Below are 23,688 nucleotides of genomic sequence, written 5' to 3'. Positions count from 1 at the left end.
CAGCTCTGGATTTAGAGTATAGAGGCAGATGGTAGTGCTTGGTGAAGGTATGTACAGAACTCCAAGTTGCTGCTTCCAAAATGTCCCTGGTAGGTACTCCTCTGAGGTAGGCAGTTGAAGTGGCTGTTGCCCTGGTGGAGTGAGATCTAATGCTGTTAGGTACAGGTTTCCCATGGTGTGTATAGCAGAAACGTATACAGTGTCCTATCCATTTTGAAATGGTCTGTTCTGAAATGGCTTTTCCCTGTGCTCCTGCAGCATATGCTACCAATAATTGCTCAGATTTTCTGAAGGCTTTGGTTTTGTCCAAGTAGAAGCATAACTGCCTGTTTATGTCCAAAGAATGCAGCAGTCTCTCTCCTTTATTCTGTGGATTTGGATAAAAAGTTGGCAAGTGAATAGTTTGGTTTAGAGGGACAATTGATACCACCTTTGGCATAAACGTAGGGTTAGTTCTTAAAGACACCCTGTCTTGGTGAAAAATGATGAAAGGTTCCACTGCCATTAGTGCCTGTAATTCTGAAACTCTTCATGCTGATGTTATTGCCAGGAGTAGAGCAGTTTTCCAAGAGATATATTTTAAATCTGCTGTGTTAGCTGGCTAAAAAGGAGGCAAAGTTAATTTTTCCAACACGAAGTTGAGGTCCCAAGTTGGAGTAGGTGCTCTACGGGGCGGTCTTATGTTTGTAGCCCCTCTGAGGTACTGTTTTAGCAAAGGGTTATAGAAAATTGGTGGATCCGTGTTGTAATGAGCAGAGATGGCAGAGGTGTGGATCTTGATGGAAGAAAAGGAGAGGCCTTTGTCCAGCATCTCAATTAAATACTGTAATATCTGAGGAATATTTGGGACAAGACGGTCAAGGCTGTGAGCCTGGTTCCAGGCACAGATTCTCTTCCATTTATCCGAATAGGCTTTCCTGGTACTAGGCCTTCTGGCCTCCAGAATGACATCCATAACAGCTTTGGAGAGAGGCATTGCTTGCTTGACTAGGAAATCTTCCATGCAGCCAGGTTTAAAGTCTTTATCTGGCTGTGAAGTATCTGATTGTTGAGCTGAGTCAGCAGATGTGGGATTTGAGGCAGAATCCAGGGTGGTCCTTGTGTTAAGTTCTTCAAGATTGGATACCAGTGCTGGCGTGGCCAGTCTGGTGCAATCAGGATCATCTTTGGCTCTTCCTGCCTGGCTTTTATGAGTACCTTTGGAAGGAGAGGTAGTGGTGGGAAAGCATATACTTGTACGTTTTTCCAGCTGAATGAGAGGGCATCCACTTTCCATGCTTGTGGATGTAAGTCCTTGTGCAGAATTTCTGTAGCTGGCAGTTCATTGGGGATGCAAACAGATCTCTGTCCGGGCTCCACCATTTCTGTGTTATTCTGAATATTTGTGGATCCAATTCCCATTCGTGGGGATCCATGATGTTTCTGCTTAAGTCGTCTGCCAGTGTGTTTTTCTCTCCTGGCAGGAATTGTGCTTGAAGATGAACTTGAAAGTTTATAGCTGTGTTCCACAAGGTCATGGCTTGTCTGCAGAGGGGATAAGAGTGAGTGCCCCCTTGCTTGTTTATGTACCACATAACTGTGGTGTTGTCTGTCTTTAGTAGTAGTTGTCCTGGATGTAGCAGGTCCTTGAAGGCTATTAGGGCATTTTGTACAGCTAGCATCTCTTTTTGATTGATGTGAAGATGCCTTTGTTCTGCGGGCCACTTGCCCTGAATACAATTTCCTGCCATGTGTGCCCCCCAGGCGTAATCCGATGCATCTGTTGTCAGTGTTTGCCTGGCTGTGGGTTGAGTAAAAGGCTGTCCCTTGTTGAGGTGACAAGCTTGAGCCCACCATCGAAACGCTTGTTGCAGGCAAGGAATTAGTGGTATAACTGTTTCCAAACTTTGACAGTGTTGAGACCAGACACTCTTTAGGTACCATTGTAGTTTCCTCATATGCAGCCTGGCATATGGAATTAGTAGTATGCAAGATGCCATGTAACCCAAGGCCTGCAGAATTTTTCATGCAGGGAATTGGGTTCTTGTTGCCATTAATTGAAAATATTGGGTCAGATGTCTTTGCTTGTTTGGCGTGAGATAAGCCATCTGGGCTGTTGTATTCAAGCTGGCACCCAGGAATATTACCTCTTGTGAGGGCACTAGTTTTGATTTCTTTTCGTTTACTGTGTACCCTAGGCAACTTAACTGTTTTACAAACGCCAGATGCTTTAGAAGAATGTCCTTTGCTCTCTGCTTGAATTAGGTAGTTGTCCAGGTACGGATAAATTTGAATTCCTTTCTGTCTGCAAAATGCAATTACTGGTGCCAGGCACTTTGTGAAGACCCTGAGCGCAGTAGATAAGCCAAAGAGCAGTGCAGAGAATTGATAGTGCATTGAACCAGCCATGAATCTGAGGTATCTTCTGCAGTTTTGTCTGATAGGGACATGCAGGTATGCCTCCTTAAGGTCCAATGCTACGAGCCAAGCTTTCTTGCCCAGCATGGGAAGAAGCTGCTGTAGTGTCAACATTTTGAATTTCGGAACATCCAGGTAAGTGTTTAGGGAAGAAAGATCCAGAATGGGCCTCCAGGCTTTGTCCTTTCTGGAAACCAGAAAGAGTCTTGACTAAAATCCTTGTCCTTGCTCCTGTGGTGGTACCTTTTGAATAGCTCTGATGTCCATGAGTGTTGTAATTTGTTTTTGAGCCTCTGCCCATTGATTTAGTGGCAGGTTTGGCATTCCTTTTAACCTTGGCAGAGTGTGAAGGTGGAACCTGTAACCTTGAGATACAATGTTGAGAACCCATTTGTCTTTGGTGATCATATGCCAATTGCGATAGAAAAGTGCCAGTTTTCCTTCCAAGGGGGCTGCCAAGAGAGAGCTGTTTGGCAGCTGTAGTGGGAAGTCATTGGGGCTGTTTTTTATAAGGTTGTGGCCTGTCCCCTTCTTTCTGGCCTGATGCACCCCATTGTCGAGGCCTGTAAGAACCTTGTGGTTGACCTCTACCTCTTGGACATCTGTATCTGCCCCTTTGAGGTCTGTCTGAAACTGGAAAGGACCAATTCTTTGTTGGCCAATTTCTGCTAAATCGAGGAGGCTGAACCTGTAAGAAATCCTTCACCGTTTGTATAGATTTTGCCTTATCCTCCATTTTCTTTAATACCTCTTCTGCCTTAACTCCAAATAACACATCCTGCTGCAAAGGTGCATCCAATAGTTTTGCTTTCACATGATCTGGTAACGTATGTTCTTTTAACCAAGCATGTCTTCTAATGACATAACCTGTCTGCTCTACAGGAGGCCTCTAAAGAATCAAAACCACATTGCAAAGTGTGTTTTCCCACTTGTTCAGCTGCATGCAATAAATCCTGCATTTCCTTTAAATTAGGAGGATCTGAATCTGGAAGCATTTTTTATTTCAACTGAGACATCAAAAATTGCTGATATTTTAACATGTGAAACTAGCAATTTAAGGCCCTCATTGCTAAAGTTGCAGACGTATATACTTTCTTCCCCCATCTGTCTAATGCTCTGGAATCTCTGTCAGAGGGGACTGGATTCTTTGCTGATGAGGCCTTAACCCCTTTGGGTCCCTGAGAAATAGTTTCAAGGTCGGCAACAGGGCTTTTATAAATAAATTTGTGTGAGTCAGGGACTCTGTAGTTATCTGTCAGGCTTAACTGGAGCTGGAGGTAAAGAATCAGGATTTAAGCTGGATTCAGTATGCACATCATCCACAATATCTAACACTGGCAGAATAGCAAGGGGTCTGTGTTGAGGTAATAAAAGGAAGTATCTGAGCCTTTTCTTGGATTCTGAGTAATCCTGGCCTTCCCAATGGAAATGCTCCCTCATGGTATGTAAGGTTTCCCCAAAGGAGTAGTCCTCAAGCAGAGAGGCTGATGGAATTGATTCCTCAGCATCAGAATCCTCATAAGGGGGTAAGGAGTATCCTAGGTCTGAGGATGAATCTGATGAGATGGATACCTGGTCGGATGAGTCATAGTCTGCATCCTGTCTAGGGCTTTTATCAGGAGCGGGATGGGACCCCCTGATCAGAGTGATTAGGTCTTCGGCCATTTTCAGCATTTGTTTCTTAGGCATGGCAGCCTGTCCTGGAGAATGCTGTATTTGTTTCTTTGTCTTTAAAGTAGGTTTAGACTTAGCAGAAGATTTAATGCTTAATTGAGTAGGTCTGAAAACACCCTCTGAAGCTGCGGGTTTGTTCAGCTACTCCGGATCCCTCTGAAGGGGTAGTTTTGGTAGTCTGAATAACTTGTGCATCCGAAGGCCCAGCCATCCCCACGTGGGAGTCAGATAGTGGCCTGTGGTTCTACAGAAACGGTCATCAGGGGCTGCCAAGGCACCTCGCTGAAAACCGGAGAAACGGCGACTGGCCTAAAAGAGGCTTCGTCGTCAGTTTTGGGCCTCGGATGCCTGTCCTTGTCGTTGCACTTATGTATTCCGGTCGTCGGAAGTTCCGATGGCATGGTATAATTGAATTTTCTGCCAAAATAATGTCGGGCAAAATCAAACCGACGTTTAATAGTGCGCTTGTTAAACCTAGCACAAAACCGACAGCCAGTGACGTCGTGGTCTGGGCCTAGGCATGGGATACAATAAGAATGGATACTTCCCACAAGAAATACAGTTATTAACTTTTACTGACATCGGTCTGAGGCAAGAAAAAGTTTCCCCAACGGGGTACTTAGCTTTGTAGAGGACTTCGGTTCTGGATTTGGAATGAAAATCTCAGGATTCGGCCGACTGGCACTTGCGAACTGCTTTTGCTTCGGGCACCGCGCGGCAAGAAAGACTGAAGAAAATGGCGTCGGCTGCATCTTATATACCCCTGTCACACTGACATCAGGGAGGAGGCGACAGCAACCGACGCCGGACCAAGACTTTGGAACCCAGGCCGACTGGGAAACCGCCTGACGGCAGAATAACCCAAGTCTAATGACTGCAGCAGTGTAACACGATGAACATCTTAAAGAAAGGAATGAAGTGCGACTAGAAAAGTACAGTAGAGTAAGCAGCTTTCCTCATCTAGTATCATGCAGGTCATACAGCTACTTCAGGACTCAGATTACAAGATTAAGATCCAATGAACTCAAACAGCAAAACCTTTTCAATAGTTATGGGATTTTTTTTACAGTACTTAATTACAATAAAAAAAAACATTCTTGAACCAGAGCAAGGACAGTACTGCCACTCTTTCCTTTTGTGACTAAAAAATCCCAGACACAGAAAATTAGTTTTACATACATACAAAACACACACACACACGCACACACCTATATATATTAGTTATGTAATAAATTACCATAACAATAGATGTCCTTCTCTTCTCTGTTGCAGTATTCTTTACATAAGGGAGTTGCCTGACAAGGCAACCAGACATCAGTCAGTATATCGGTTAGTATATCAAAATCTTTTACTACTGTAGGGACGTAGGCTGCTATCGGCCATAGACCATAAAAGAGACGGACATGCATACCATCCTCAGAACTAAAGCCCCAGGCAGACATACAGTCCAAGGGAAAGAGGATCAATGCATCCAAGAACACCAAAAAGTGGGGGAGGAGGGTGGGACAGAATATTGCAACAGAGGAGGGTGGGACAGAATACTGCAACAGAGAAGAGAAGGACATCTAATGTTATGGTAAGTTCTTACACTACTAATTATGTCCTTCCATTCATCTGTTGCAGTACTATTTACATGAGAGAGAATACAAAAGCTCATGCAGAAACAGAGGTGGAGGTGGCAGAGGAACTCTCCAGGAAGCCATGGAGAATGACCCTAGCAAACCCTGCCCCGGAGATGGAATCCAGCTTATGTTTTGTCAAGGTGTGGACAGATGTCCAGATAGCTGCCTCTAGGATGGAGTTAGTGTTTAGCCCTTTGAGGAATGCTCCAGAGGAAGACACCACCCTTGTAGAGTGAGCTTTGACTGAGACAGGAAGAGCTTTACCATGGTGGGCGTAGCAAAATTAAATGGATTTGAAGATTCAGTTGGAGATGGTCTGTCTGGACACAGGCGATCCCAGAGCTCTGGGGTGGAATGACACAAATAGTTGGTCTGATATTCTGAAAGGTTTGGTCTTGTGCAGATAAAAGCTGAGTTGTCTCTGTACATCAAGTGCGTGTAGGATCCTCTCACTATTGTTCTGGGGGAGACAGGAAAAAGGTTTGGTGGTGAATGGCCTGGTTTAAGAACAATTCATCAACTACCATTGGCATGAAGGAGGGGTCAGACCAAAGAGAACCTCTGTCTTTGTGATACCCACCTAGCAGAGGTAATAGCCATCAGGAGAACACTTTTCTAGGGACAGTGTTTGAAGGAGCTAGAAAAAGATGGCTCAAAAGGTGCTTGTGTCAGTTTCTCTAGCACAAAGTTAAGGTCCCAGGGTGTAGTGATAGGTCTCCTGGGAGGTCTAATGTGAAGGACGGCTTTAAGGAATGGTTTGGCCTCAAATCTGGAAGCTAGAGGAGGGGAAAGTGACAGATAAGCAGAGATAGCTGACAAATGTGCTTTTATGGAGGAATAAGTTAAGCTTACATTGAGCAATTCTCACAGACATGACAGAACCATAGGGGGATCCACCATAAGTGGGTCCAGATTTCTAGCAAGGCACCAAAGTGAAAACCCCTTCTATTTAGAAAGGTAAGATTTTCTGGTATTGGGTTTCCTGGCCTCCTGCATGACCTGAAGCACGTCCTCAGAATAAAGGTATCTGAAAGGGACCAGGGCTCTATCACCCACAGGGTCAGCTGGAGGGTTTCTAACTGGGGGAGTGGATGAGTGAGACCTTGCTCTGTGCGAGTCAGTCCATTCTGTGAGGTAACTTGTGATGACTGACCTTGCCCAGATGTAGAAGTAGGGGGAACCAGTGCTGTCTTGGCCAAAATGGAGTCACCAGCAAGATGTTTGGTTTGTCCAGTTGAATTTTCAGCAGGACTTTTGGAATGAGTGGTAGGGGAGAAAAAGCATACAGGAATTTCTCCTTCCAAGAGATTGATAGGGCATCCACTTTCCATGCCTGAGGATGTGGTTCTCTAGTGCAAAATTTTGGAAGTTGTTTGTTCAGAGGGGAGGCAAAAAATTCTATTTGTGGAATATCCCACTGATGGACAGTGTTCAGGAACATCCCTGTGAAGTATCCACTCTTGGGCTTGTGTTCTGGATCTGCTCAGTGCGTCTGCCACAGAGTTCTGATTGGAAAAAATATAAACCGCCTGAAGACATATTTCTAGTAGGTGGGAAAGAGCAAAAGCCCCCCCCCCCACCACCACCACCACCACCACCACCAGAATAGTCAAGTTGTCTGTGTGGATACGCAGCCTTCCTGGCCTCAGAAGGGGTTGGAAGGACTGGAGAGCAAGGATTAATGCCTTCATTTCTTTTACATTTATGTAGTCTTTTCCTGTGAGAGGATGTTCACTGACCTTGGACTGTGTGTGTGTCCAGAGCTGCTCCTCCAACCTGTATCTGATGCATCAGTGTTCACAAGTTGGGGGAAGTGGCTGAATGGGAAGACCTGAATTTATGGACAGTTGTTTTGTCCACCACTGGAGCTCCTTCTTGAGGTAAGGTAGAAGTGATATTTGAAATTCCAGTGGGTGAGCATGCTGAGACCACAGTCACTTCAGAAACCAGTGGAATTTCCTCATGTCTAGCCTTGCCAGAAGAAGAATAGGAATGGTAGAGGCCACCAATCCCAATATTCATAGAAAATGCTTTGCAGACAGGAGATTGAGGGGGAGGATCTCTGAGAAAAGGAGAGAAATCTCCTGGGCCTTTTTTTTTGGGGGGGGGGGGGGCACCACACACCATCATTTTCTTGGTTTGAAATTTGCACCCCAGAAAGACATGGCCTTGGGATGGGGTAAATGATGATTTTTTGAAGTTGATGGTGAATTCTAGGCTTTGCAAAATGGCAATGGCTGAGTGGATGTTTTTGTTCAGTTCCTCTTGAGATCTGGCTTGAATCAGAAAGTCATCTTGGTAATGGAAGATCTGAATGCCTTGGAGTCTGCATAAGGTGACCACATGTGCTAAGCATTTTGTGAAGAGTCTAGAGACCGTGGAAAATCCAAAAGGCAAGGCAGAGAATTGAAAATGGCAGAAGCTCACAGAATAGTGTAGCAATTTCCTGTATCTGGGATGAATGGGGATACGGAGATGAGCATCCTTGATGTCTATGGATGCTAGGAAGGCTTGCGGGAGGAAGAGAGTTTGGAGAGTTAGCATTCTGAAGGAGGAACTTTCAGAAAGTCGTTGAGATAGGAGAGGTCTAAGATGGGTCTCCCCTTCCGTCCTGGGAACCAGGAACAAGCGACAATAAAAGCCTTTTCATTTTTGAGCTGGGGGCATGGGCAGGATTGTGCCCTGTTTTAACAGGTTTTGCAGAACTGGTGGGAAAAGAAGTTCCTATTTTTTGGAGGCTGAGGGATACCCCCTGAAGGGGGGTACTGCATTCCAGACCACGAAATATCCATTCTTTATGATGCTGAGGACCCAAGACACTTGAGTGATGGATTCCCAGGTTGGAAGGGATAGGGTAAGGCACAGGGAGAAGGGAAGCGTGCCAAGATTGTCTGAAGAGTCATGAGGAAGAGCCTGTCCTATCAGGAAAGGGCTGCTTAGCCAACTGGAGATTAGAGGAAGAACAGGAAAACTAGTGTGTTTTCTTGGACCCCTTATGGGGTTTTGATTGGGGGGGGGTCCGGGATTGCCTGCATACAAAGACCTGTTTCCCAGGGTAGTTCCTTTGGAATTTAGGCACAGGTGAAACCAGTGTGTGTTTAAGGTCTTTTAGCGTCTTGCTCTTTTCTTGCAGGGATTTCAGCAGTTCAGCAGATGGTTTGCCAAATAAAGCGGAACTGCCGGGGGGGGGGGGTGGGGGCATCCATAAACTTCACCTTTCTGTCTTCAGGGAGGGGCTGAAGCCTTAACCACGCAAACCTTTAGGCATAGGAAGAAGCTGTAGCTTGTGTCGTGAAATGGCCTCTGCTGCATCACAGCTGCATTTAACTGAATGTCTGGCTACCTGAGAGGATGCAGCAAGAATATGAGGATGCCAAGCCTTTGTTCTCAGAGTCTGACATATCTGACACTCACTTGGAGATCTGTGACAAGAGTTCCATATTGTACTTGGTCATGTGGGTTTGGTAGTTCAGGGCTCTGAATGTGAAGGTGGCTGAAGTATAAACTTTCTTGCCCAGCCTCTCCAACTGTCTAATATCCTTATCTGAAGGGAGGAGGGAAGAAGAGGGAAGTGATCTGGAGGCCATATCAGAGGCTACTGAGATCACAGAGAGATCGGCTACAGGGGCATCGAAAAGGAAATTGCAATCCTGGGGCACTTTGTAATACCAGTCTGTTTTTTTTTTTGTTTTGGAGTCAGAGGTTGAACGTCAGGGTGAGCAAATGTGAATGCAAACATCTAAAAAAGCTGGTGTAACAGGAGGAATGGCAGAAGGACTAGGGGACTGTACTTGAAGAAAGTGATATCTTTTTTGGACCTCAGACATTTGTGAACTGTCCAATTTAAAATGATCTCTCCTCTCAGAAATGGTCTCCCCACAGGAAATCTCCTCCACAGGGGATTCTATACTATTTAAATCTTCTTCAGGGGACACACAATCCAAGGGTGAGGAGATTTGGGATGAGTAAGCCACTGAATCACTGTCCTCATCAGAAGAGGAATCCTCCTCTGAAGTGGCTTGTGCCCTGGTTCTTTTCTGAGGGGAGCAGGTCAGGCACGAGGGGAAACTGGCTGACCTGAGGGAGGCCTCAGAGGCATGAAGGCCTTAAAGAGGCCTTGTGTGAAACTGCCACTTCTGAGAGTCTGCATTGGGAGAGGAATGTTTAGTTTTTTGTTTTTACTTTGTTGGGGTATCCAAACAATGCAGAGGAGGAGATGGGACGGATGCAAGCCTACATTTGACCAGATCCAACTCAACATCCTCTCTCACTGCAATCTGGGTTATTCCTCTGGGGCTTTCATACACAACTAGCCTAGGTTCCCCTTGGACATAGGGAGATTATGTCTGTGAGGACACTAGACAAGCACACGTCCGTTTCCAAGGTGACGTGATGGAACATGTCTCCGAGCTTTCATGTGCTTCAGAAAAGATGTCCGTATGTAGAAGAGCAGCTTCAGCTTTGGGCCTAGGTTTTTTGGCCTTAAGCTTAGTAGGCTCAGTCTTCGGGTCCGAAGAACTTTTCATTGTACTTTTAAGCTAGGAGCTTAAGGCACTGATTTTCCAAGTAGATAGCGAAGGATGATAGCAGACTATGGAGGGTCTTGAGCACAAAAGACTAACAAATTGAACAGTTTTTATGGTTGTTCAGGGGCCTGAGACAGAAAAGGTACTGAGAATGACTATCCTTGTGTGGAATCTGTCTTCCACAGTAACACCTTCCTTTCCTGGGTGACGTTAACCTCAATCAAAATAAAGCAGTAGCAAAAAGCAAAAAGGATTTCCCCAACAGGGCACTTATCTTTATAGAAGAAAATGACTCGACAGTAAAGCGAAGTCCGGGACTGGCGATCCAACTGGTGGCAAAGAGGACAGTGCGCAAGCAAGTCTCTTTTATGGCCTATGTCCGATAGCAGCCTATATCAGACATACCGTGCACCTTATGGTAGTAAAAGACTTTGATATACTGGCTGATGTAGAGTAATCTTGGCCGGCAATACACATACATAAATGTGCGCATGCATATGTATACAGTGGATATAAAAAGTGTACACACCCCTGTTAAAATGCCAGGTTTTTGTGATAAAAAAATGAGACCACAATAAATCATTTCAAAATTTTTCCCACCTTTAATGTGACCTACAACCTGTACAATTCAATGGAAAACAAATCTGTTAGGGAAAAAATATAAAAGATAAAAAACGTATAATAAGCTGGTTGCATAAGTGTGCACACCCTTAAACTGATACTTTGTTGAAGCACCTTTTGATTTAATTACAGCATTCAGTCTTCTTGGGTAGGACTCTATCAGCATGGCACATATTGACTTGGCAATATTTGCTCACTCTTCCTTGCAAAAGCGCTCCAAATCTGTCAGATTGTGAGGGCATCTCTTGTGCACAGCCCTCTTCACGTCACCACACAGATTTTCTATTGGATTTAGGTCTGGGCTCTGGCTGGGCCATTGCAAAACTTTAACTGTCTTCTGTTGAAGCCATTCTTTTGTTGATTTGGATGTATGCTTGAAAGGTGAAATTCCTCTTCATCCTTCTAGCAGATACCTGAAGGTTTTGGGCCAAAAGTGACTGGTATTTGGGCATAATTCCCTCCACCTTGACTAAAGCCCCAGTTCCAGCTGAAGAAAAGCAACCCCAAGGCATGACACTGCCACCACCATGCTTCACTGTGGGGATGGTGCTCTTTTGGTGATGTGAAGTGTTTTTGCACCAAACGTAGCTTTTGGAATTGTGGCCAAAAAGTTCAGCCTTGGTCTCACCAGACCATAACACATTTTCCCACATGCTTTTGGGAGACCTGATATATTGTTTTGCAAATTTTAGCCGGGCTTGGATGTTTTTCTGTGTAATAAAAGGCTTCCGTCTTGCAACCCTACCCCATAGCCCAGACATATGGAGAATACGGGAGATTGCTGTCACATGTAGTACACAACCAGTACTTGCCAGAAATTCCTGCAGCTCCTTCAGTGTTGCTGTAGGTCTCTTGGCAGCCTCCCTGAAAAGTTTTTGTCTAGTCTTTTCATCAATTTTGGAGGGATGTCCAGTTCTTTACAACGTCACTATTGTCCCATATTTTCTCCACTTTTTGATGACTGTCTTCACTGTGTTCTATGGTATATCCAAGGCTGTGGAAATTTTTTGTACCTTTCTCCTGACTGGTACCTTTTCAACAATGAATCCCTTTGATGCTTTGTAAGCTCTCTGTGAACTATGGCTTTTGCTGTAGCAGGCAACTGAGTAATGTCAGGAAAATCCTACTAGGACAGCTGAACTTTATTTGGGGTTAATCAGAGTCTCTTTAATGGATTAAATAAATAAGACACACAGGAGCAAAGCAATGAAGGGGTGTATGTAGCAAAGTCCCATCCAAAAATACACTCGCAAAAATAATAATATAATCCAACACTCTCGAGTAAGAATTGAACGAATTTAATATAACTGTTATGCAAGTTAGCGCTTTCGCTGGTTAGCTTCTTCAGACCTTATACAACAAAACATCGGTAGAGACAAATTTAAATACCCAAAAAGGTGCGAAATTTAAAATACCTAGTGCTCTTTCTCTTTAATTAATGCAATGAATGTTAAAAATCATTATTAAAACATTATTGACACCAAAATGCCATTAACTAAAAACATATGCACATCAGTATAATACATATTAAAAATATGTATACAAATAAATATATGCATGTGCATCATTAAATACATTGTGTATGAATACTATAATTCATTACTCATCTGTATTAGTGTATAGTTCTAACTAAATATATTTGTTCACTCACTTTAATAAAAAACGAGAATATAAAATGTACATTAAAAATCATCTGTCAAACATGTTCAATTATTTGTTATGTTTCAAGCTCCTCAATTTCAGTAGTGGTCTTAAGGGAACTTTACCATTAAGTCCTGGTGGCATATCAGACCTGAATTTAATAATCCATTGTGTTTCTCTAGCTTGTGTATAGTTATCCACATCTCCCCTCCTAATTGAGGTATGAACCTGTTCTAAAATCCTAAACATAAAAGAGTGGTCACTGTCTTCATCATGTACATGTCTAGCTAATGCATTGTGCAAATTCCCTTTCCTAATATGGTAGATGTGTTCAGGGATCCTATCTCTCAAGCAATGATCCGTTTTTCCTATATAGAATGCTTGGCAAAGGTCACAGGATGCCATATATACCACATTCCTGGTCATACAATCCCCTTGAGCCCTTATCTTGAAATTACCTAGGCCTAGGGGGTGTACAAATGTATTGTCCGTGAGTATATAGGAACAGAAATTGCACATGTTACAGGGTCTAGTATAAAGTTGTTCTACATACTGATCGCTCCATTGTGACCTAGGGTAGCATAGGAGACTCTTTAAGTTCTTTTTATTCTTGTAAATAAACTTAGGTCTATCTCCTGTGATTTCCTTAATTTTTGGATACACTGATAGGACGTGCCAGTGTTTATTAAAGATGTCCTTGATAGGGCCTATATCCTTGGTATAATATACAGGAAACAGTACCTTTTGTATGGTCTTAGATGAATCTTCAGTTGTTCTAACATCCCCAGTACTGTTCATATATACTTCTCCTGTGTTATTAGAGAAGTAGGGTTTAGCTCTAGTATCCCTTAAACTTGACATATCATCTGTGATAGTCATCAATTATCAGGTCCGTAGTATTATAACATCTCTCACTCAACATCTCCTTAAGTTTATCTATATCCATTTCATAAGTTGCATCCACTGGAGTGTACCTAGATATACGTATTGCTTGTCCTCTCACTATATTCTTATAGACATAGCCTGGGTGCATGCTATGTCGATGCAACAAGGTGTTTTTATGACATGGTTTGCGATATAGCCCTGTGTTCACCATACCATTAGCCATTTTCTCAACATAAATGTCTAAGAATGGAATGTAACGATCTGACCATTCCATCGTAAACTTCAGGAACACTGTGGATGTATTTATTTCTTCTGAAAATAACTCCAGTTGTGTGGGTGTACCTGTCCAAACAAGGAACAGGTCATCCACAAAACGCCTATAGAAGGAAACATATTCCTTATAAAAATGACTCTCAAATAGGTATCTATCCTCCCATTCCGCCATAACAAGATTGGCGTAGCTACTGGCACACAAAGTGCCCATAGCCACGCCATCTCGCTGGAGGAAGATCCTATCCTGAAAACAAAATACATTGGAGTGCAACACTATATCCAATAAGCCTAGTAGCAATTCAATATTGGTAATTGCAATGGTTTCAGCCCTCTTCAAATAACTGCCTATCATATCAATACCTTCATTGTTCGGTATAACTGTGAACAAAGATTGAACGTCCATAGTTGCAAATAAAATATCATCCAACTTAGTGGATGTATTGGTGTACTGATACAAATCCAACAAAAATTGCTTGGCATCCCTGAGAACGTAACTGTTGGAATCTACAACAGGTCTCAGAAGACTTTCTATATAAATGGACAGAGGTTCAGTGGACCACCCCCTTCCACCTACTATTGGTCTCATAGGTGGTTTAATTAGGTCTTTATGCACCTTCGGAAGGCCCTGTATGGCTGGTATCAATGGATATTGCACAAATAGAAAATCAAAAAGGGCTTGATCAATAATATCATTCTCATATAAAGTTTTTAAAGTAGTCTGTATTTTCATTATTATCTCTACTAATTTGCTATAAGCCGCAACTAAAGGATGTGTCATGGGTATAAACGGACCAGAAGCAATGTCCTGTCCATTATAAGCAATCTTCAATGATAGATTTCTAATAAATAACTTAACGTTTATTCCCACTACATATAGTAGGTATGAGGAGACACCTAGGGATTTTAAGTTATTTATTAGAAATCTATCATTGAAGATTGCTTATAATGGACAGGACATTGCTTCTGGTCCCTCCCTTAGAAAACCAAGTACGTTTATACCCATGAGACATCCTTTAGTTGCGGCTTATAGCAAATTAGTAGAGGACGACCTATATAAAAACAAGGGCCACTATGATCTCAATAATAAGAATAGATATAATTTGTCTTACAAGCAAAGAGTAGCTTTGAATGGTTTACGTAATAGGCAGGACATTGTCATCCGCCCAGCAGACAAGGGCGGAGGTGTTGTGGTTTTTGATACCCACAGATATCAACATGATATGCTCACTATGCTAGGAGACCAGAGGTTTTATGAGTCAATTACTAATGCAAGGGTAGACTTTTTAATAATGAAAATACAGACTACTTTAAAAACTTTATATGAGAATGATATTATTGATCAAGCCCTCTTTGATTTTCTATTTGTGCAATATCCATTGATACCAGCCATACAGGGCCTTCCGAAGGTGCATAAAGACCTAATTAAACCACCTATGAGACCAATAGTAGCTGGAAGGGGGTGGTCCACTGAACCTCTGTCCATTTATATAGAAAGTCTTCTGAGACCTGTTGTAGATTCCAACAGTTACATTCTCAGGGATACTAAGCAATTTTTGTTGGATTTGTATCAGTACACCAATACATCCACTAAGTTGGATGATATTTTATTTGTAACTATGGACGTTCAATCTTTGTTCACAGTTATACCGAACAATGAAGGTATTGATATGATAGGCAGTTATTTGAAGAGGGCTGAAACCATTGCAATTACCAATATTGAATTGCTACTAGGCTTACTGGATATAGTGTTGCACTCCAATGTATTTTGTTTTCAGGATAGGATCTTCCTCCAGCGAGATGGCGTGGCTATGGGCACTTCGTGTGCCAATAGCTACGCCAATCTTGTTATGGCGGAATGGGAGGATAGATACCTATTTGAGAGTCATTTTTATAAGGAATATGTTTCCTTCTATAGGCGTTTTGTGGATGACCTGTTCCTTGTTTGGACAGGTACACCCACACAACTGGAGTTATTTTCAGAAGAAATAAATACATCCACAGTGTTCCTGAAGTTTACGATGGAATGGTCAGATCATTACATTCCATTCTTAGACATTTATGTTGAGAAAATGGCTAATGGTATGGTGAACACAGGGCTATATCGCAAACCATGTCATAAAAACACCTTGTTGCATCGACATAGCATGCACCCAGGCTATGTCTATAAGAATATAGTGAGAGGACAAGCAATACGTATATCTAGGTACACTCCAGTGGATGCAACTTATGAAATGGATATAGATAAACTTAAGGAGATGTTGAGTGAGAGATGTTATAATACTACGGACCTGATGACTATCACAGATGATATGTCAAGTTTAAGGGATACTAGAGCTAAACCCTACTTCTCTAATAACACAGGAGAAGTATATATGAACAGTACTGGGGATGTTAGAACAACTGAAGATTCATCTAAGACCATACAAAAGGTACTGTTTCCTGTATATTATACCAAGGATATAGGCCCTATCAAGGACATCTTTAATAAACACTGGCACGTCCTATCAGTGTATCCAAAAATTAAGGAAATCACAGGAGATAGACCTAAGTTTATTTACAAGAATAAAAAGAACTTAGAGTCTCCTATGCTACCCTAGGTCACAATGGAGCAATCAGTATGTAGAACAACTTTATACTAGACCCTGTAACATGTGCAATTTCTGTTCCTATATACTCACGGACAATACATTTGTACACCCCCTAGGCCTAGGTGATTTCAAGATAAGGGCTCAAGGGGATTGTATGACCAGGAATGTGGTATATATGGCATCCTGTGACCTTTGCCAAGCATTCTATATAGGAAAAATGAATCGTTGCTTGAGAGATAGGATCCGTGAACACATCTACCATATTAGGAAAGGGAATTTGCACAATGCATTAGCTAGACATGTACATGATGAAGGCAGTGACCACTCTTTTATGTTTAGGATTTTAGAACAGGTTCATACCTCAATTAGGAGGGGAGATGTGGATAACTATACACAAGCTAGAGAAACACAATGGATTATTAAATTCAGGTCTGATATGCCACCAGGACTTAATGGTAAAGTTCCCTTAAGACCACTACTGAAATTGAGGAGCTTGAAACATAACAAATAATTGAACATGTTTGACAGATGATTTTTAATGTACATTTTATATTCTCGTTTTTTATTAAAGTGAGTGAACAAATATATTTAGTTAGAACTATACACTAATACAGATGAGTAATGAATTATAGTATTCATACACAATGTATTTAATGATGCACATGCATATATTTATTTGTATACATATTTTCAATATGTATTATACTGATGTGCATATGTTTTTAGTTAATGGCATTTTGGTGTCAATAATGTTTTAATAATGATTTTTAAAATTCATTGCATTAATTAAAGAGAAAGAGCACTAGGTATTTTAAATTTCGCGCCTTTTTGGGTATTTAAACTTGTCTCTACCGATGTTTTGTTGTATAAGGTCTGAAGAAGCTAACCAGCGAAAGCGCTAACCTGCATAACAATTATATTAAATTCGTTCAATTCTTACTCGAGAGTGTTGGATTATATTATTATTTTTGCGAATGTATTTTTGGATGGGACTTTGCTACATACACTCCTTCATTGCTTTGCTCCTCTGTGTCTTATTTATTTATTTCATTTTTGCCATATACAACGGAGCATTAACTCCGAGCGGAAGGTACACTTGTTTCAATTTCTCTTTAATGAATGACAGCTGTGTACCTCAAGAAGACTGAATGTTGTAATTAAATCAAAAGGTGCTTCAACAAAGTCTTAGTTTAAGGGTGTGCACACTTGGGTCTACTTTATTTGATCAAATTTAATTTGGCTGAAAATGATTTCAGGCAGTACACTTCACTGAAAGCTCATTTGGTTGAATGTCATTTAGTCGAAAATGAAATATAGCCCGTGCCCCACTGCAGTGCAACTCTGGAGTGAGAATATTAAGTAAGGGGAGGTGTGGGGGGCATAGCCCCCCCCCCCCACATAATTGTAGTGTATTCATTGTTATATTAAGGTGTATCCATTAAAAATAAATTGATATATATGTTCGGTAAAAACTATTTGCAAAATAGCCCCCCACACCCCCCTTACTTAATATTCTCACTCCAGGGTCACACTGCAGTGGGGCAGGGGCTACATTTCATTTTCGACCAAATGAGCTTTCAGTGAAGTGTGCTGCCTTTAATCATTTTCGACCAAATGAAATTCGACTAAATGAATGGGATCCGCACACTTATGCAACCACTTATTCTAAGTTTTTTATTTTTTATATTGTTTCCCCGAGCAAATATTTTTGTTTTTCAACTGAACTGTACAGGTTTATAGGTCACATTAAAGATGGAAAAAGTTTTGAAATGATTTATTGTGGTCTAATTTTTTATATGACAGCAATCTAGCATTTTAACAGGGGTGTGTACACAACTGTGTAAAATTTTACCAAAGTCATAAATGCCCTTCTCTTCCATGTTTGCAGTATTCCAAACTCTTGGGTTTCCCTCTCTTGCTACCTGAAAGTCCGGCCAGTACACAAATGCTTCTAGTCACTGCAAGGTGTGTGGGACATCTAACAATGGCTAAGGGAATGTGGGCCAGAAAAGTGATGTTTGCATGCACCAGATCTCAGAAATGAGTGTCCCAGTCAGACCTTAGTCCCAGGAAAACTGTGCAAGTCCAGTGCCATACAAGAAAGGACCGTTTAATGAAACAAAGAGGGGAAGGCGGAAGAGAAGGAATACTGCAACACGGAAAAAAACATCTATGGTTATGGTAAGATTTTATAGAACTATTCTATGTCCTTCTATTCTCATGTTGCAGTATTCCAAACTCTTGGGTGAGTGTTGAAGCCCAATGGGAAGAAGAGGGTGGTGGCTTGGAACTATTCGCTATAAGTTCATGGAAGATTGCCTTGGCAAATCCAGCCCTGGATTTGGAAATTTGGTCTAATTTGTAAAGCATGGTAAAAGTTGTGGATAGATGTCAATGTAGCTGCCTCTAAAAGGGTGGCAGCATCCAATCCCTTAAGGACAGCTCCAGATGAAGCCATAACCCTAGTGGAGTGTACTTTAACTTTGGACCCCAAAGATTTCCCATGGTGTGCATAGCAGAAGGAAACTGCTCTGGAAACCCAGGCTGAAATTGTCTGTTTTGTCACTGCTTTCCCCAGGGCCCTGGGGTGAAAGAAGACAAACAATTGGTCAGATTTCCTGATAGATTTAGTCTTGTCTAGGTAAAACCTAAGCTGTCTGTGCACATCAAGGGAATGTAAGACTCTCTCACAGTCACTCTGAGGATGGGCAAAAAAGGCAGGAAGGTGAATAACTTAGCTTAGGAATAGCTCACTGACCACCTTGGGTATGATGGAAGGGGTGGTCCTAAGGGTTACCCTGTCTTTGTGGAAGATGAGGAAAGGGGGAATGGCCATGAGAGCTTGTAACTCAGATACTCTTCTAGCTGATGTCAAGGCCACTATGGGTACTGTTTTTCAAGTGCAGTGTTTCAGAGAAGCCTTAGAAGGTGGTTCAAGGGAGGCCACCTTGACCTTCTCCAAAACATAATTCAGGTCCCAGGGGGATGGGATGGGTTTCCTGGGGGGCCTGAGATGCTGCACTCCCTTTAGGAATAACTTTGCAAGCAGTCTGGAAGCCAAAGGAGCATCCAGAGGCAGACGAGCTGAAATAGCAGCAAGGTGGGTTTTAACGGAGGAGTACGTCAACCCTGTCTGCAAGTGTTCACAAATGTATAACAGTACTAAAGGGACATCACCCTGGAAAGGGTCCAACTGTCTTTGTAGACACCATATGGAAAATATTTTCCATTTAGATATGTAAGATTTCCTAGTATTAAGTTTCCTGGCCTCCTGCAGGACTGTGAGCACGTCCGCATTGTAGAGGTGTCTGTAAGGGATCAGAATTCTATCACCCAAAGGGTGAGGTTCAAAGACTAAGTGGGGATGGATTAGAGATCTCTTGTCCATTGTGAGATGGTCCACTCTGGTCACCTCTGAAGTAATTTGTGGTGACTGCCCCTGGCTACATGCAGGAGGAGGGGGAACCAGTGCTGTCTTGGCCAAAAGGGAGCCATCAACAAGATTTCTGGTTTGTCCTGCTGAATTTTCAGCAGGACTTTCTGAAGTAGTGGGAAGCAGTGAAATGCATACAAAAACATCCCCTTCCAAGAGATTGAGAAGTCATCCATTGCCCTTGCCAGAGGACTGGGCAGTCTGGTGCAAAAAGATGGACGCTGTCTGTTCACAGGAGTGGCAAACAGATCTATCTGAGGTGTACCTCATTTGTGGACTATGTCCAAAAACATATCCCTGTGCAGCATCCATTTGTGGGACTGTGACATGGACCTGCTTAAGGTGTTTGCCTAAATATTCTATTCTGAAGAGATATACATTGCCTGTAGCATGACTCCCTGTTTTGTGGCAAACTCTCACACTTGGAGAGCTAGTCTGCATAGCAAGTAGGATTTTGTTCCCCGCTGCTTGTTCACATACGACAGAACTGTAGTGTTGTCTGTGAACAATTTTAGTGACCCTCGTTTCAGTGTGTGTTGGAAGGCCTTGAGGGCCAAAAGAATTGCTCTCATCTCTCTGATATTGATATGCTCCTGTTTGATGGAGTCCAGTCAAGTGCCCTGGACTCTTAGGGAACCCATGGTTGCTTCCCACCCCTGATCTGAGGCATCCGTGTACATCTCTTGTACTGGCAAGGGAACCTGTAAGGGTAGACCCTGGGTTGCAGTTCACTTGATTCAACCACCAGTAAATCTCTTTCTTGAGGCAAGGCATTTGTGTCCAAATAGACTTTAGGTACCACTGGAGCTTCCCCAATGGCAACATGGGAATGGACGATACCAAGTGACCCAGGAGTCTGAGGTACTGCTTTGGCAGTCAAATCTGTGGCCTGAAGGACAGTTAGCAGGTACTACCTTAAGTTTTCTACCTTTTGAGGTGGTAGGAAAGCCCTCATGACATCCGTTCTTATCCTGCACCCCCAGGAATACTACATCCTGAGAGGAGGCTAGGTTGGACTTGGGGTAATTTATCTTGAAGCCCAGTGCTTGCAGGAGTGAAGTTACTGTTTGCAGATAGCATTGGCAGGGATTCTGTGCAGTCCGCCTAAATAAAAAGGTTGTCTAGGTAAGGGAAAATCTGAATCCCTTGTGTCCTGCAAAAGGCTACCACTGGTGCCAAGCACTTGGTGAAAACCCTTGGTGCAGCAGCAAGGTCAAGAACTGAAAATATGAGGCCACAGAGAACAGCAGGTTATCTCCTGTAACTGGTCCTTATGGGGATGTGTAGGTAAGCATCCTTGATGTCCAAGGCAGCCAAGAACCCAAGATAAAATGGTGTTGTGGTGGCAGGCCCAAGATAAAATCAAAAGGAAAAGGATTTGCAGAGTGAGCATTTGAAAGGTGGGCATTTGCAGAAAGAGATTGAGGTAGGTTTTCCCTGTGTGTTTTATCCTCCAATTCTATTTTTTGAAACATCTCTTCTATGCAGTCACATTCATCCAGCCTTTTCTTCATTTTACCCTCCGAGTTTTGCAGGTCCGTCATCTTATCTGAATATCTTTGAAAGGTAAATTAAAAATGCTGGTTACTGCCACAGCACACTTGCTTATAAAAAAGATAAGTAAATGGATAAATAACTCAAGCAAGCGTTGACAGAGTGAGAAATAACCTTCTATGTGTAAAAAATCCAAGTAATCCGGTCTTCTGAGACAAATAATTCAGTTTATTACACAGATAAACCACGATAAGCGCTTTCACTAACTAGTAGCTTCTTCAGATCACAAACAGGAAGCACAGGAACCATGTGCTTTAAATATCTGCATGTTAATTAATCAACCAACTTTTAAAGCAGAAGCGCCATAAAACCTAAAAACTAAATATATAAACATAAAATCATCTCAAGATGCAACAGAAATAAACAATGGTGTATACATATTACTTTTAAAAGAACTTCATTCCATGAGAAACAATAAAAATTGAAGTAAATATAAGAACATGTTGTGAGCAGCATACTATCAAGTATGAAAGTATATACAGCCTAATACATAACTGCATGTGATAGTCATATTATTAATAATACGAGGCAACTTAGAAACTATACATAGTAGATGCCATCAAAAACATGAAACCATATACAAGTTGAAAGAGCTATTATCAACCAAAGTGATACTTGGTATAATAAGGTCAGTGCATAAACAAAGATGTATATCTGCATATGTATAAAAATGTGTATATAAATGTAGTGTCTTAATAAATATATATATCTAAATATAAAAGAATGAATGAATGTGTACAAAAATATAAATAAATAAATGAATAAATAAATAAGTTATTGTCTAAAAATGAAGCTAAAACCATTAATATTAACAGTATTACAATATAAAATGAATAAGCTTCATTTTTAGACAATAACTTATTTATTTATTCATTTATTTATTTATATTTTTGTACACATTCATTCATTCTTTTATATTTAGATATATATATTTATTAAGACACTACATTTATATACACATTTTTATACATATGCAGATATACATCTTTGTTTATGCACTGACCTTATTATACCAAGTATCACTTTGGTTGATAATAGCTCTTTCAACTTGTATATGGTTTCATGTTTTTGATGGCATCTACTATGTACAGTTTCTAAGTTGCCTCGTATTATTAATATGACTATCACATGCAGTTATGTATTAGGCTGTATATACTGCATTTGATAGTATGCTGCTCACAACATGTTCTTATATTTACTTCAATTTTTATTGTTTCTCATGGAATGAAGTTCTTTGAAAAGTAATATGCATACACCATTGTTTATTTCTGTTGCATCTTGAGATGATTTTATGTTTATATATTTAGTTTTTAGGTTTTATGGCGCTTCTGCTTTAAAAGTTGGTTGATTAATTAACATGCAGATATTTAAATCACATGGTTCCTGTGCTTCCTGTTTGTGATCTGAAGAAGCTACTAGTTAGTGAAAGCGCTTATCGTGGTTTATCTGTGTAATAAACTGAATTATTTGTCTCAGAAGACCGGATTACTTGGATTTTTTACACATAGAAGGTTATTTCTCACTCTGTCAACGCTTGCTTGAGTTATCTGAATATCTGTTTAAAGCTTCTTCCATTTTTTTCCAGCTTTTTATTGTTTGTGTTGATATACCCTATCTGGGTTTTACTTATTTTAACTAGGCAGTGGGCATGCCTGACTCCTGACCTATAGTGACTTAATACATTGCAACAGCAGAGGAATATTTCAGACTGATGTTCATAGGGTTCCATGATGGGAAGAATGGATTCATTAGTCCCAGGCCAGTAAACTGACATCAAAGGCAGGATTCCTCTGGAATCTTCTTTAGTGATTCTCCTTTTTCTTTGCCGGAAGGGGCACATCTGACAAAGAAGAGTTGGCAGCAATAGAAGACTGAGCAAGGGCACTGAGACTTTAGTTTTCTAAAAAGAGATTCAAGCTGTTAAGTCAACTGTAATTCATCTCAGGGATATAGGAAAAGACAACTATCACATGAATGGATGTCACGTGATTCCCTCAAACAAGAGAGACAGGTAATGGAGAGAATCATCGTACAAGAGTTGTGTACCAATTGCCCGTTTTCACCAAGTGCTGCAACACAACAGAAAAATCTTCCACAACATTTAGCCAAAAATAAAGGAATGTCACCTAAGGGTTACTTATCTGCCCGGAAAGCTAGAGTATGAGCAGGCTGCTGAAACTGAAGTTGCACTGTAAATGAGACCTCTGCCTAACTTTTCAATGAAAGATCTGAACTTTGGTACCCACACTCCCCCTTTTATACTTGGAACCTCTCCTTCTTCAACAAAAGTATGACGTGTGAGGAAGGCGCCCAAAAACTTTTTTACACCTGCCAGATACAGAATCCTTGGCAAGGTACATCCCATACAGCTTTATGCTACTACAACCGTGATCTAGTGATAACCAGAGGGGAAGAAAAACAAAACAGAATTCGAAAAGCCATACCAACTCAGCTGTAATTCAGTTTACTAGTCT

At 41.5% G+C, this 23,688-nt stretch overlaps 1 protein-coding gene across 1 annotated transcript in view; it reads right to left on the bottom strand.

The window, feature by feature from the left end:
* SETD1A (SET domain containing 1A, histone lysine methyltransferase) overlaps positions 1 to 23,688 on the bottom strand; it is a 1,410,167-nt gene that overhangs the window by 142,993 nt on the left and 1,243,486 nt on the right. The gene's annotated exons all lie outside the window — the stretch shown is intronic.

Source organism: Protopterus annectens, chromosome 10.part0 (genome assembly GCF_019279795.1).
Source record: "Protopterus annectens isolate FY-2018-M chromosome 10.part0, PAN1.0, whole genome shotgun sequence".
In the NCBI taxonomy this organism is placed as follows: domain Eukaryota; kingdom Metazoa; phylum Chordata; order Ceratodontiformes; family Protopteridae; genus Protopterus; species Protopterus annectens.
This window is presented reverse-complemented; position numbering and strand designations above follow the sequence as displayed.